Consider the following 11815-nt stretch of genomic DNA (forward strand, 5'->3'; position numbering starts at 1 on the left):
AGGCGGGACGCCGGAGCGACAGCTCCGCCCCCGGGCAGGGAGCCCAGGCCCGCTCAGCCGGCCTGTTCCAGCGCCCGCCCCTGGACGGGATTGGGAAAAGGAGGGAGGGGGGCTGCTTGGAATTCGGTGGAACAATTCCGGAATGGCCCAGTCAGACATTCCTTCATCACGAAGTCTTAGCATCTCTAAGTGCCAACCCTAGAAGGGATGCGCACCACTCTCTAGGCCAATGGAGTCATTCTACAGATGAAGAAACTGAGGCCTTGAGATGGGTTGGGAACCGGGATCTCTCCTAAATCAGAGCAAGTTAGTAGCTTCTTCTCTGGGGTTCATAATGGCTGCCTAAGATCAGTTCACTTCTGTGAGCCAGTACTTTGGCAAGTTGGGACCTTGCCAGCTTTTCTCTCCTCTACCCTTCCCCTTCCTCATTCTGCAGTTCCCAGCTAGACTCTTAGGAGGGTGGGGCTGTTGTATACATATGCCTTATATCCACAGGGTCAGGCACACAGTGACAGTACAATCAGTATCTATTGCATGAATGGAGGGATGCATAGGCTTCTGGGGTCACCCAGGCCAACTCCCACCAAGGAAACCTTCACACAAAAGCTTGCTGACTGCAGCCAAGTAGTCATGGGTGCAAAGACAGAGGCAGCTGCATGCCTAGGGAAGCCCTGGGGCTTCAGTGACTCAGAGACTACACCCTTGTTTCGAGCTGTTCACTGGTTGTCACCCAAAAATGTGGACCAGTGTCTCCAGATGCTCTAATTTTTTTAAAAAAGAACACCCAAGTCTGGATTAATATGAGAATATTCAAAGTATTAAGTGCTAGTAACTAATTTAAAGCAAAATTTAAGCATTGTGTGTGCCAAATCGAACTTATCTGAGCAATATATCAAGCCTTAGGGCCATTTGCTACCTCAGCTCTGCATCATCCATATCCAAATTTTTACTATGCTGCATTTTTAAATAGAAAACCAGGTTAAACAAAAAATCATTAGGTTTCTTGATTCCCAGGACTTCAAAGTTTAACATGCACACTGCTGAGCTCCAGGAGTGTGTGGGTAACACTGAATTTCCCGACATCATGTGACCAAAGACCCGCTTTTTTCCAGAGCTTCTTAAGAGATCAGTGTCTTGGGAATTTTGGGAAACAAAACCTGCCCAGGTGCATTCACTCTCCTAGCACCTTTCCCCTGCCAAGATCCTCCCCTCTCACTTAAAACCACTGTGTGTGGAGAAAGAAACCAGACCTCAAAAATAGCAAAGAGGAGCCCGTTGTGAATCTCCATTTCGAAATGAGGGCTGCGTGGGGCCAGCCACTCCTGTTTGCTTGAAGCCCCATATTTAGGGTGACCAGATTTATCAGAAGGGAAAACTGAGCCTGTTGTTCTGGCAGAAGAAATGTGGAGGACAGACAGGAAAAGCACAGCCTCCTGAGGGGAAGGTTGCTAAAATGGTGCTTCCGGAGGCTTCAGCAGAGGCTGTCCTGGGTGTCAAAGTGGGGCAAGTCACTGGAGGTCAGGGGGACCTGTGCTTTGCATCCCTTATGTTATCCCAGACCTTGGTCAGGAGGAACTAACTAACTGGTCAGGGATGCCTTGGCCTTGCTCCATGCCCAAAGAAAAATGGTGAGGGGGTGGGGTGGGGATTTAGCTTGGCCCCCAAAAGGGCCTGGGGATGAGATTGGAGGCTGCAGATCTCTGTGGAGATGTCACAGGGACAAGAAAGGAAGTATTTCAGAGTTCAAGACTGTAGGCTCTGACATCAGACAGTTTCAGCTTAAATCCTGTCATTTTCATGGGATCTGCCCTTGGCAAGTCATCTTACCTCCCTCAGTCTCAATTTCTTTGTCTATAAAGTGGGATAATGATATAAATGAGGCACAGCACAATTCTCAATAAGGTGTCCCCAGCTATAGTAAGTACTCCACGGATGTGAGTGGTTATGATTTTTCTCTGTGCTTTTGAGAGGAAGGGCTAAGTCCTGTGGGTGAAAGTTACTAGGAGACAGATTTGGGCCAATTTAAGGGATCACTTTTATAGGAACTCTGGCAATCTGCTTAATAAAAGGATGGCAGTAATGGGTAAATCACCACGTGGAGAGGAGTGGGCGGGCCTCTGAGGCCAACTCCTGTTCTTCAAAGTTCACATTTCTTTTAGGAGTTTCTTAGTAATCACCCCAAATCCACAGCAGCCTCAGAGGGCAGCATTCGCCCTCTGGTGCTCTAGGGAAATAAGCACTGACCGTCAGCTCTTTCTTAGATGCCGTTACACCATTGGGCCAGGCTGGAACATTTATACCAGACGTTTCCAAAGTTTCAAGGACAACAAAGCAGAAATAAACACAAAGTGTAATGCGAATCCAGGTCATATCTCTTTCAAAATTGGCTACGCGTCTTCTCTTTGTGTTTCCTTCAGAGTACTTACTCCCTTCATCCTCTGTGACAAAGTCCATCAGTCCTACCCTGACCCTGGTAGTCTCTCAAAGCTGATACACTTAGTAGTCTCACACTGAGGCCTCAAAGGAAGGCTCTGCAAAGCTGGCATTCCCTCTCTGGCCAGCTAACGCAGCCTTGCAACTTTCCATCTCAGGACCTGCTGTTTCCAAGATGACTGACATCAGCAATGTTCCCCCATACAGGAAAGATCCCTTCCCATTCACACAGGTGGGCTCTCATCCCATAACTCCACATAAAAATGCTATAAGAATCTGGCTGTGGTGACCTGGGAGGCTAAAGCAAGAGGATCTCAGGTTCAAGGCCAGCCTTAGCAACTTGGCCAGGTCATAAGCAATTTAGCAAGACCCCATCTCAAAATAAAAAATAAAAAGGACTCAGGATGTGGCTCAGTGGTAAAGCACCCCTGAGTTAAATCCCTAGTGCCAAAATAAATAAATAAATAAATTACAAGAAACCTAACATTTGCCCATGAAATGCAGATCAAATGTGGCCGGGGTGTTGTCCTGTTACTTCCTGTCAGGAATGTCACTTCATTAATGAAATCAGACTTCCAGAAACACTGATACAGGACTCATTTGTTTTGGAGGTAATAGAAAAGATTCCTGAACGAAAACAGGGAGAAAAACTAAAGGACTTTGAAAGTTCTTTCCAACTTAAAAATGTCATTATTTGACTATTTGTGCTCAGACAACTTTTTGGAATGTGGAAATATGAAAGTGAAAAACTGAGTAAATCTGTGTTTTGGCTTCATCTTTCATTGCTGTACGAGAGAGAGAGAGAGAGAGAGAGAGAGAGAGAGAGAGAGAGGATATATATATATATATATATATATATATATATATATATATATATATGTATGTATTTGGTCACTTNTGGTGATAGATATGTTTTTTTTTTTTTGTTTTTTGTTTTTTGAGAGAGAGAGAGAGAGAGATATATATATATATATATATATATATATATATATATATATGTATGTATTTGGTCACTTTGAACTCAAATGATCTTAGTATAGATATTATTTCCTTCTGGTTTACTGCCCTTGGCAAAGATCCTATGCACAGATTGTGTGTGCTGTCACCCTCTTGCTAGAGGTCAACTTGTCTAGGCTGGACCACATCAAAAGACTTGCAGGAAAACATAGAAGGCTTCTGAACAGTCCGAAATTGATCATGCAGAGGAGAGCTCCCAGGCCTTCCTCACTCCAAGTCTGCTGGCCCCTACTTCACGCACAATTCTTACAAGACTAATCATCGCATTCCCTGTCCATGAATATTAGAAGCAGTTCAGAGGGACTATATAATATTACTATATCACTATATAGTAATACAGTTTCACAGAAAAACATTAGAGAGAAATAAAAGAATAAACGTTAAATCCAGCTGATGAATTCCGAAGTCTAGGAGATCGGGGCTACTTGGTGCAGCAGGAAAGAGCCTTATGTATGAGACCCAAGGACATCACCGGCCCAGAAGTGAATGAAGAATTGCCCTCCAGAGTTTAAATTCTGTTCAGGATCCTCTTTTTAAGAAAACCAGAAAGGCATCATTTATTTTATTTTATTTTGGTACAGGAGATTGAACCCAGGGGTGCTTAACCACTAAGCCATATCCCCAACCCTTTGTATATTTATTTAGAGACAGGGTCTTATAAGCTAAATTGCTGAGGCTGGGTTTGAACTCGAGATCCTCCTGCCTCAGCCTCCCCAGCTGCTGGGATTACTGGCGTGTGCCGCTGCACCATCCATCATTTATTCTTTAAGGCCTTCATCCAAAATAGTCAGCATGGAAGTGCACAGTGTATGTTCCGCTTCCGTTGCAGGGCCAGGCTTAGGGAGGGAGGGAGGTCCTCAGTGGGAGCTGCCACGCTGTGATGCAGGAGGTCATTCTCAGCAAGCCAGCAAGAGTGTGCTCACTCCCAGTGGCAGGCCCGCCATTTACCTTCTGCCTGCTCTTTGCAGTTCCCAGGTGCCACCATTACCTGTTCTCATTTCAAGCCCCACATGGTTTGGCAGCTGAAATGGTGTGTGGCCAGAATCCCACTTCTATTGCTACCTGTCAGTCCACGTCCTTCTCTCAGGAAGAGGAGATCCCCCAGGTTCACCTTAGTCATCTTGCTCAGTGATCACTAGCTCATACTGCAACTCCCATGATCCCCATGATTGCATCATTAATTATAGTCAATTAATGATCAATGGAAAGCTCAGAGGAGTTTCAGAAAGCCGTACTGGAGAGAGGATGTGTCATAGAGAGTAGGTGGCAGGGGTGCCTGCTAAGTGTCCACGTAGGGAGTCCAGGTGAGACACGCCTGCCACATGAGTCAGGGCCAGGGGCACCTAGAGGCCCAGTGTCTGCTGGCTATTACTTGGGTAAAATGGTTCTTGGAGGAAAGGAGTTTTCCTCTTGATGCTGGGTACCCCTTTGCATTTCTGGGGGAAGACCACACTTCCCCTCTGATGCTTGCTTCTGGCCCTCTGGGTGGTCCCACCAAGTGCCCTTGTCTTAGTGGTCAGGATCCTCATATCAGGCATCTGGGCCAGCAGTGGCAAGAGCCTGGGCACCCAGAGTCCCCTTGCCTTTAACCCTTCATGGGGCCCAGCCCTGGGCATTTCAATGGCTTCTTTCTCTGGCGCTCAATGAAACATTCTTCCGAGTAGATTATTGAAAGCAGAGCTCCTGCTGCACAATGGGCGCTCTGTGCTCACAGCCGCTGCCCAATCTGTTTGCCCAGCCTGACTGCGGCCTCACCTCTCTGCACACTCTCCGCCCTCCACCCACCCGACCTGGCCCCACTCAGAGGCCAGCTCAAAGGGAGGCCATATGAAAGGACTTGTTCTCCGGGTTCTCAGAAGTTCCCGCCACAGCCTCTGCCAGCCTTGGGAGGAATTGGCCTAAAGGGACTCAGGCCTGCCTCTGGCCCATCCATCCGGGGCTCTACCCACTTTGATGTCCAGGGGCTTCTGTCCTCACTAGTCAGCGGAAGTTTTTTCTCTTCCATGTGCTGCATACACGCATACACACACTCAAAGAAAGAGAAGTCCCAGAGAAACAGTGGAGGGAGGATTCTAAAAAAAATAGAAAGGCTCTTAAAAGTGAGGATGCCAGGCTGCCCCCAGCTCCCATCCCAGATCCTTCATAGGTTCAGGGAAGGAAAAGAGAATATTCTGGTTAATATGTGATCCCTGGCACAGATTGCCATGGTCTAGCTTAGCACTGCCATTTGCTAGCTGTGTGACTCAGTTACTTGAGTTAAACTCTCTGTGCCCCAATTTTCTTATTTATAAAACTGTAATAATAATAATAATAGTACCCACTTCATAAGGTTGTTGGAAGGATTACACAGACAAGACTCATGAAGCTCTTCACACGGTGCCTGGTGTATAATAAGCTCTCTCAAAATGATAGCTATTGTTATCATTGTTCCTATACTTAGATTCTATTGTCAGTATACTTAGATTCTATTCTTACAAGTATATAACCTCAGGACAAAAATCTGCATGCCCCTGATCAAGTTATTCTTCGCCTGTGAAATTTTTAATGGCTACTAGCTGTCTGTTGTAAGCTCAGGCTCCTTCATCTGACATCCAGCAGCAGAATTGTGTCTTCCTCCTTTATGATAATGGTCACTGAGTACATGGAAGAACAATGATTACTGTTTTCATTGTTATCATCTACTGAACTTGGAGATACCGGCTGTTCACACAATTAAGGAGACCCTGCCTCGGGAGGGGATAATGAATTGATATCAAATTGACACTTGAAGTAATAATAATAATAATAGCAATTTGAATTTATTGAGCACTATTATGTTAGGTAATGTGTACAACTCTTTATATCAGTTAACTTTTAATTCCTACATGGTCCTATGACATAAGAAAAATTATTATCATCTACATCTTACACATGAAAAAACTGAGAAACACAGAAAGGGTGGATAATGTATCCAAGGTCACCCACACACAGCTAGAAAGTATCAAGGCCAAACTTGAACCTAGGTCTCAAACCTAATGCTTACTCTATTAAAGATCCTACCATGTGCTCTCCTGTTGCCCAGCCTGTAAATGGGATCTCCACTCTCCTCTCTGCACATGGGTGATTAGATGCCACACTTCCAATGCATCAGAATGTCCAGGCATCCCCCAGAGGCCCTGGGAGGTCTGAGTGGACCTGGGAATGGCACAGATTCACGCCTTAAGAGGCTTCCCTTGGCGGAGCCACCTCCACGCTGTGCCTTGCCTCAGGTTCCAAGTGGGAATGGAACCATATTTGAAGCTCCTCTCAAGACCTGTTCTCTGCCCTTCCTGTTCCCTTCCTGGGGCCCCTCTGCCTGCTCTACTAGCTTTGGAACGTCCCAAAGCCCTTCAAGGCAGAGGCTTTCTCTGGCTGCCTATCTTCTCGGACCCAGGTGTCACCTGTCATCTCTACTTCTCTATGAGCAACCAAAATCAGTTTCCCAGGGCAGCACCTTTCTGGGTTTTTTATTTTTTCCCCCTAAGGGACAGTGCCACCCAGCTTCCCCCTCCCCCTGCACCCTGGACTTAACTAGACAGCTGGAAGGCAAGGATGCTCACTAATGACAGGGATGAAGCTTGCCTCTGTTCCTATGGCAACTGCTGCGCTCTACTTAGTCAATCACTTTTCAAGCTCCTGCTGGTGTGAAAGTTATTTTGCATAGAAGTACTTAACCCTTATCCAAGAACACTGCTCTGGTCTTTCCGTCCTTCCAATCCTTTACAAATTGATTTTCTCTTTTCCCCATTTTGTTGAAGTTCTTTAATCTTGAAAGCTCAGCTCAAATTCCACCTCTTCCAAGAGACCCTTCCAAACCCACCCCTAGCATCCCCTCCCCATCCAGTCAATCCCCCAGGCATGTTTATGACTCTATTAGATCACAGTGAGCCTGTTTCACAGTTATTTATGTGTCTCCTTCTGAGCCCCTGGTGAGTGATCGGCCCATAGTAGGTGCTAAACAAACATTTGTTTGAATTTATTTGAATTTCCCTTTCAGGGTTTTTTAAAATTACTATTATTAACAGCACAGACCGTTACTAATAATCCCTTTCGCTTGTAAAATTATTTACAGTTTATATATAGCTTCATGCTGGAGGGCATTGCTTTAAACCCCAGCTCCACCCTTCCTGGCTGTGTGACAGTGTGCAGGCTTGTAACCTCTCCCAACCTGCCTCTCATCAGCAAGATGGGTGGTTGTAAAGATTAAAATAAATGTGTAAAGGGCTTATTTCGCACAGGGCCAGATTGCCTAGTGATGCCCCAATAAATGTTAGCTACTACTATATAATTCAGCGTCTCAGGACCTCACAAAAGCTCTCGTATGGGAAAAAGGGCAGGGATTTTGTTAGTGTCAGGATTGTCATCAATGACAGGTGAGGTGACAGAAGCTCAGAACTGGGAAGATTTGCCCAAATATTCTGACTTTAGTCAAACACTGTGCCAGCTACCTGTGGTCTGCCTTGCAACCATTTCGTCTTTCTTGGTGACGGAACTCAGATGTTCCTTGGGAAAAAAAATAAATAAATAACTACTCCCTCTTCCACCAGTGGGTCAACTCCAGAGCATGTTTGGACCATGAGAGCATCAATCATCCCTAGCCAAAGTGACTAGTTCAAGAACAGGCGAGTGACCCAAGCCTACGTGATGAGACTTAGTTCTGAGATTTTTGTTTGAATATTTGAGAATAAGTTAGTCCCTTTCCTGCTGGACATGGAGCAAGAAGACTAGAAGCCTAGACCCACCTGGGGCTAAATCCAAGAGAGAGAAGGCCAAGTCAGCAGGACAGATGGATTTTTTATGATCTCATTTGAGCACATGAATCTTCCCAGTCATACCTGAAATTAGAATTTGGTGATGTGACCCAATATATTCCTTTTTTCTTATATCAGTTTATGTTGGAGTCTGTCACTTGCAACTGAGCAAGTACCAACTACCACGGGCACACTCCCTCCTCCGCCCAGAAGTCGAGGATCTCCTTAGTCCACTCATTGATTCAACAAACACTGAATGACTGTCATGTCCCCCTCACTCACCAGGGCTGAGACCACAGGAGTGGACAACACAAATCACTTGGCCCTTTTGGAGTGGATTGTCCCTTGTCACCTATTTGATATGAAAACACTAAGACTTAGCGAAAAAATGCCCCCAAAATGAGTTCTTCCTGCTGGTCCGGATGGAGGCTGGGCAGGCGCCGAGGCAGGCAGCTGGGATCAGCTCCTGGCAGGGTGGGTGGATATAGGGATTCGTGAGTTTCTGTTCAACAGCAATTTCCAGGCCGAGGACAGGGGACGGATCTGGAGGTTGAATCTCTAGTCCCTGCATTCAGGACTCCAGGCAGGGGAAAGGGTCCCGGGAGCAGTGTGGCTCCAAGGTCTGATTTGGGGTCATCTCCATGCTCCGGACTTAAGTCTAGAGCTCTGATTGCTAAAGTGTTCCAGCATCCAGATTGTCCTAGGAAGAGTTTTCTCTCACAGGAGCCCTCAAAAGACTCACCATAGGGGTTGATCCCAATTTCTAGCCTAACCTTCAGCCCAGGGCACATCCCTAGGAGCACCCGGGCTCTCCAGGACCATTCCTTCCTGGAAGCTGTGGTGTAGAAGTTGGATTCACATTCAGTTTGCTTTGTTTGGCTCTGGCAAACAGAGTTCCCGGCACAAGGTCTGGCACACACTAGATGAGTATGTTTTTCATGAAAGCATTGGTGGGAATTTTTAGGATGGGGAGAGATACCTGTCCTGATGCAGATTGACCAAGAGACTAGCACAGCTTTAGCTTCTGGATGCTTCTCTAAGCCCTAAGCACAGACACTTCTCCAAGCCCTAAAAGGGACCCTGACAATGTGCTCACATGGTCACGTGCTTCCATAAAATTTAACCTACTCAGTTGAACTGCAGTCAGTTGTGATCAGTGACTTTCACTCTGCCCTCTTCCTCTCCTCATCTTATCCAATGGCTTTAGAATCACCATGGCATTGGGGGTCTGGCTCAGGGGAAGTTAAACTGGGGACACATTTAGTTTGCCTTCAGTGGAATTTTAGGTTCCGAGAACATGTAAGAGTTGGCCGTCTTGGTGTAGAAATCTCTTGCCGCCCACTGAGCTGACTCACCTGGTGTACTCACACAAAGGTATGGGCTCCCAACTTGAATGGTATCAGGAGTCTGTTCCCTGTACCTGGCAATAGAAGCGAGTGTGTTGAAGAGAAGTGAAATGCAGGGAGCCAGAGGAGAGGCTGTGGAAAATTCTTCCCATTATCAGATCCATAAAATCAGAAGCAGAGGACTCACTCACAGAGATGCTTAGACAAAATGGAAATTATTTCCTGTAAGGAATATTCTCTATAATTTGGTGCATACAATTATAAATGTATCAAAACTTTTTTCCCCTTTTGATGGGTATCATGTTGTTCTGCTTTGACTTTTGTCCCCTAAAACAGATATGTCAAACCCCCAGTACCTGAGAATATGACCTGATTTTGAAATAGGGTCTTTACAGAGTTAATCAGGTTAAGATGAAGTGTTTGGGGTGAGTCCAATATGACTCACGTCCTTATAAAAAGGAGAAATTTAGATACAGAGACAAACACGGGAAGGTGTTATGTGAAGAGGCAGGCAGAGATTGGGATGACGACTATCTAAGCCAAGGACACCAAAGACTGCCAGGAGACCTCAAGAAGCCAGGAGAGAGGCAAGGACCAGATTTTCCCTACAGCCCTCTGAAGGAACCAACCCTTGATGGGGGATTTCTGGACACCAGAACTGTGAGACAGTACATTTCTGTTGTTTAGGTCACCCAGTTTTAGGTATTTTGTTATAAGCAGGCCTAGCAAACTGGTACATACATGTGTGAGGTAAAATTTATCAGAAGTCCTATGTCTCTAAGCCACAAACCTGTAGAAGTATTACAGTGAGAACCTCCATGCATGAAGTCCTGCGTTTTATACATTTCAGCTATCCAAAAGTAAGAAGAAAATTGTAACTAACCATGCAACAGGGAAGGGTGGATTATTCTTCCATTCTGTGTATAGAAGATAATTACAAGATCAAAGCCCCTAATCAGGGTTTATCTAAGAAGGTACCTGTGGCCTATTTTCCTCCTCCAAATATTACATTGCTCCTACCCTCAGGGCCTTTCTCCCATGGCCTGCAGCTAGGACACCCCTACCACTGTATCCAGGGCCCTCATACTGGGTGCCCATGTGTTCCCAGATCCTTTTTAGAAAAATAACTGGCAACATTCTGCTCTTACAGGCCCAGATCTCAGATGTGAGATACCGAATGAAGGGGGTCAGAATGGCCTGACCTCTGTCTCCAAAACTACCCCTGTCCATCACTTTCCATTCCTTCCTCTACCCAGAAAATGAGATTGGAGTTGTTTCTGTTCAGAAGCTGAAAGAACATTGCCTTCATGTTTGGCCACGGACAGTCTGTCTCAATTACCCCGTGAAAGGCCATCTAAACATTGGCGATTCTGCTGGGTTTTTCTTTCCACCTTTTCCTCCCTCTCCCCCCGGCCTGGCCTCTGGCCTCCCTTCTGTTTTCCTTGCTCCACTGTGTCCTCAGGGGAACCCCAGCTCTCTTCTTCCCTTAACACCCACCTCCCACCAGCCTTTACCACCAGCCTCCTTGGCCTTCTCTCCAATCAGATGACCAGCAGGGGTCAAGTGTGCCTTAGGGTTCTGTCTGGGCTCAGGACCTGGAGAGGAGCTAAAAATGATTCAGTTGCTAGGTCTAGGCTAGAAATAGGTGGCTGACTTTGTGGAGGGTTCTATCCAGAACACCCTCAAATACGACTCAGGCCTTCAAGACTCTGAACTCAGCAGTAAGAAGGTATCCATTGAGAATTTTGGGTGAGAGAAACCCACTGACCAGCTTAGGCAAGCAGAGGAGCTCTCTGGTATGACCACAAAGAAGGGGACAAGATAAAGTTAGGCTTCAAAAAGGGCTTGGACCCATCCCATCTTTCACCTCGATCCCTCTTTGGATTCATTTTCATTCTTCCAGACAAGTAGGATCACCAGGTAAGACAATGTGCCATTACTGGTGGGGACATAAAATGGCACAGCCACTGTGCATAATATTTTGGCAGTTCCCCAGAGAGTTAAGTACAGAATTATCATGGGACCCAGCAATTCCGCCCCTCAGTAAACACTCAAAAGAACTGAAAATGAATTTAAGCAAATACATGTACATGGATGTTCACAGCAGCACTAAATTTATAGTAGCCAAAGAGGGAAACCACCCAAATGCCCTTTCAATGAATGGATAAATAAATCAGTAAATACATACTATTGAATATTATTCGGTCATAAAATAATGAAGCCCTGATGTATACTATAACACAAATTTAA

Source organism: Marmota marmota, unplaced genomic scaffold, assembly GCF_001458135.2.
Source record: "Marmota marmota marmota unplaced genomic scaffold, marMar, whole genome shotgun sequence".
NCBI classification, from domain to species: Eukaryota; Metazoa; Chordata; class Mammalia; order Rodentia; family Sciuridae; genus Marmota; species Marmota marmota.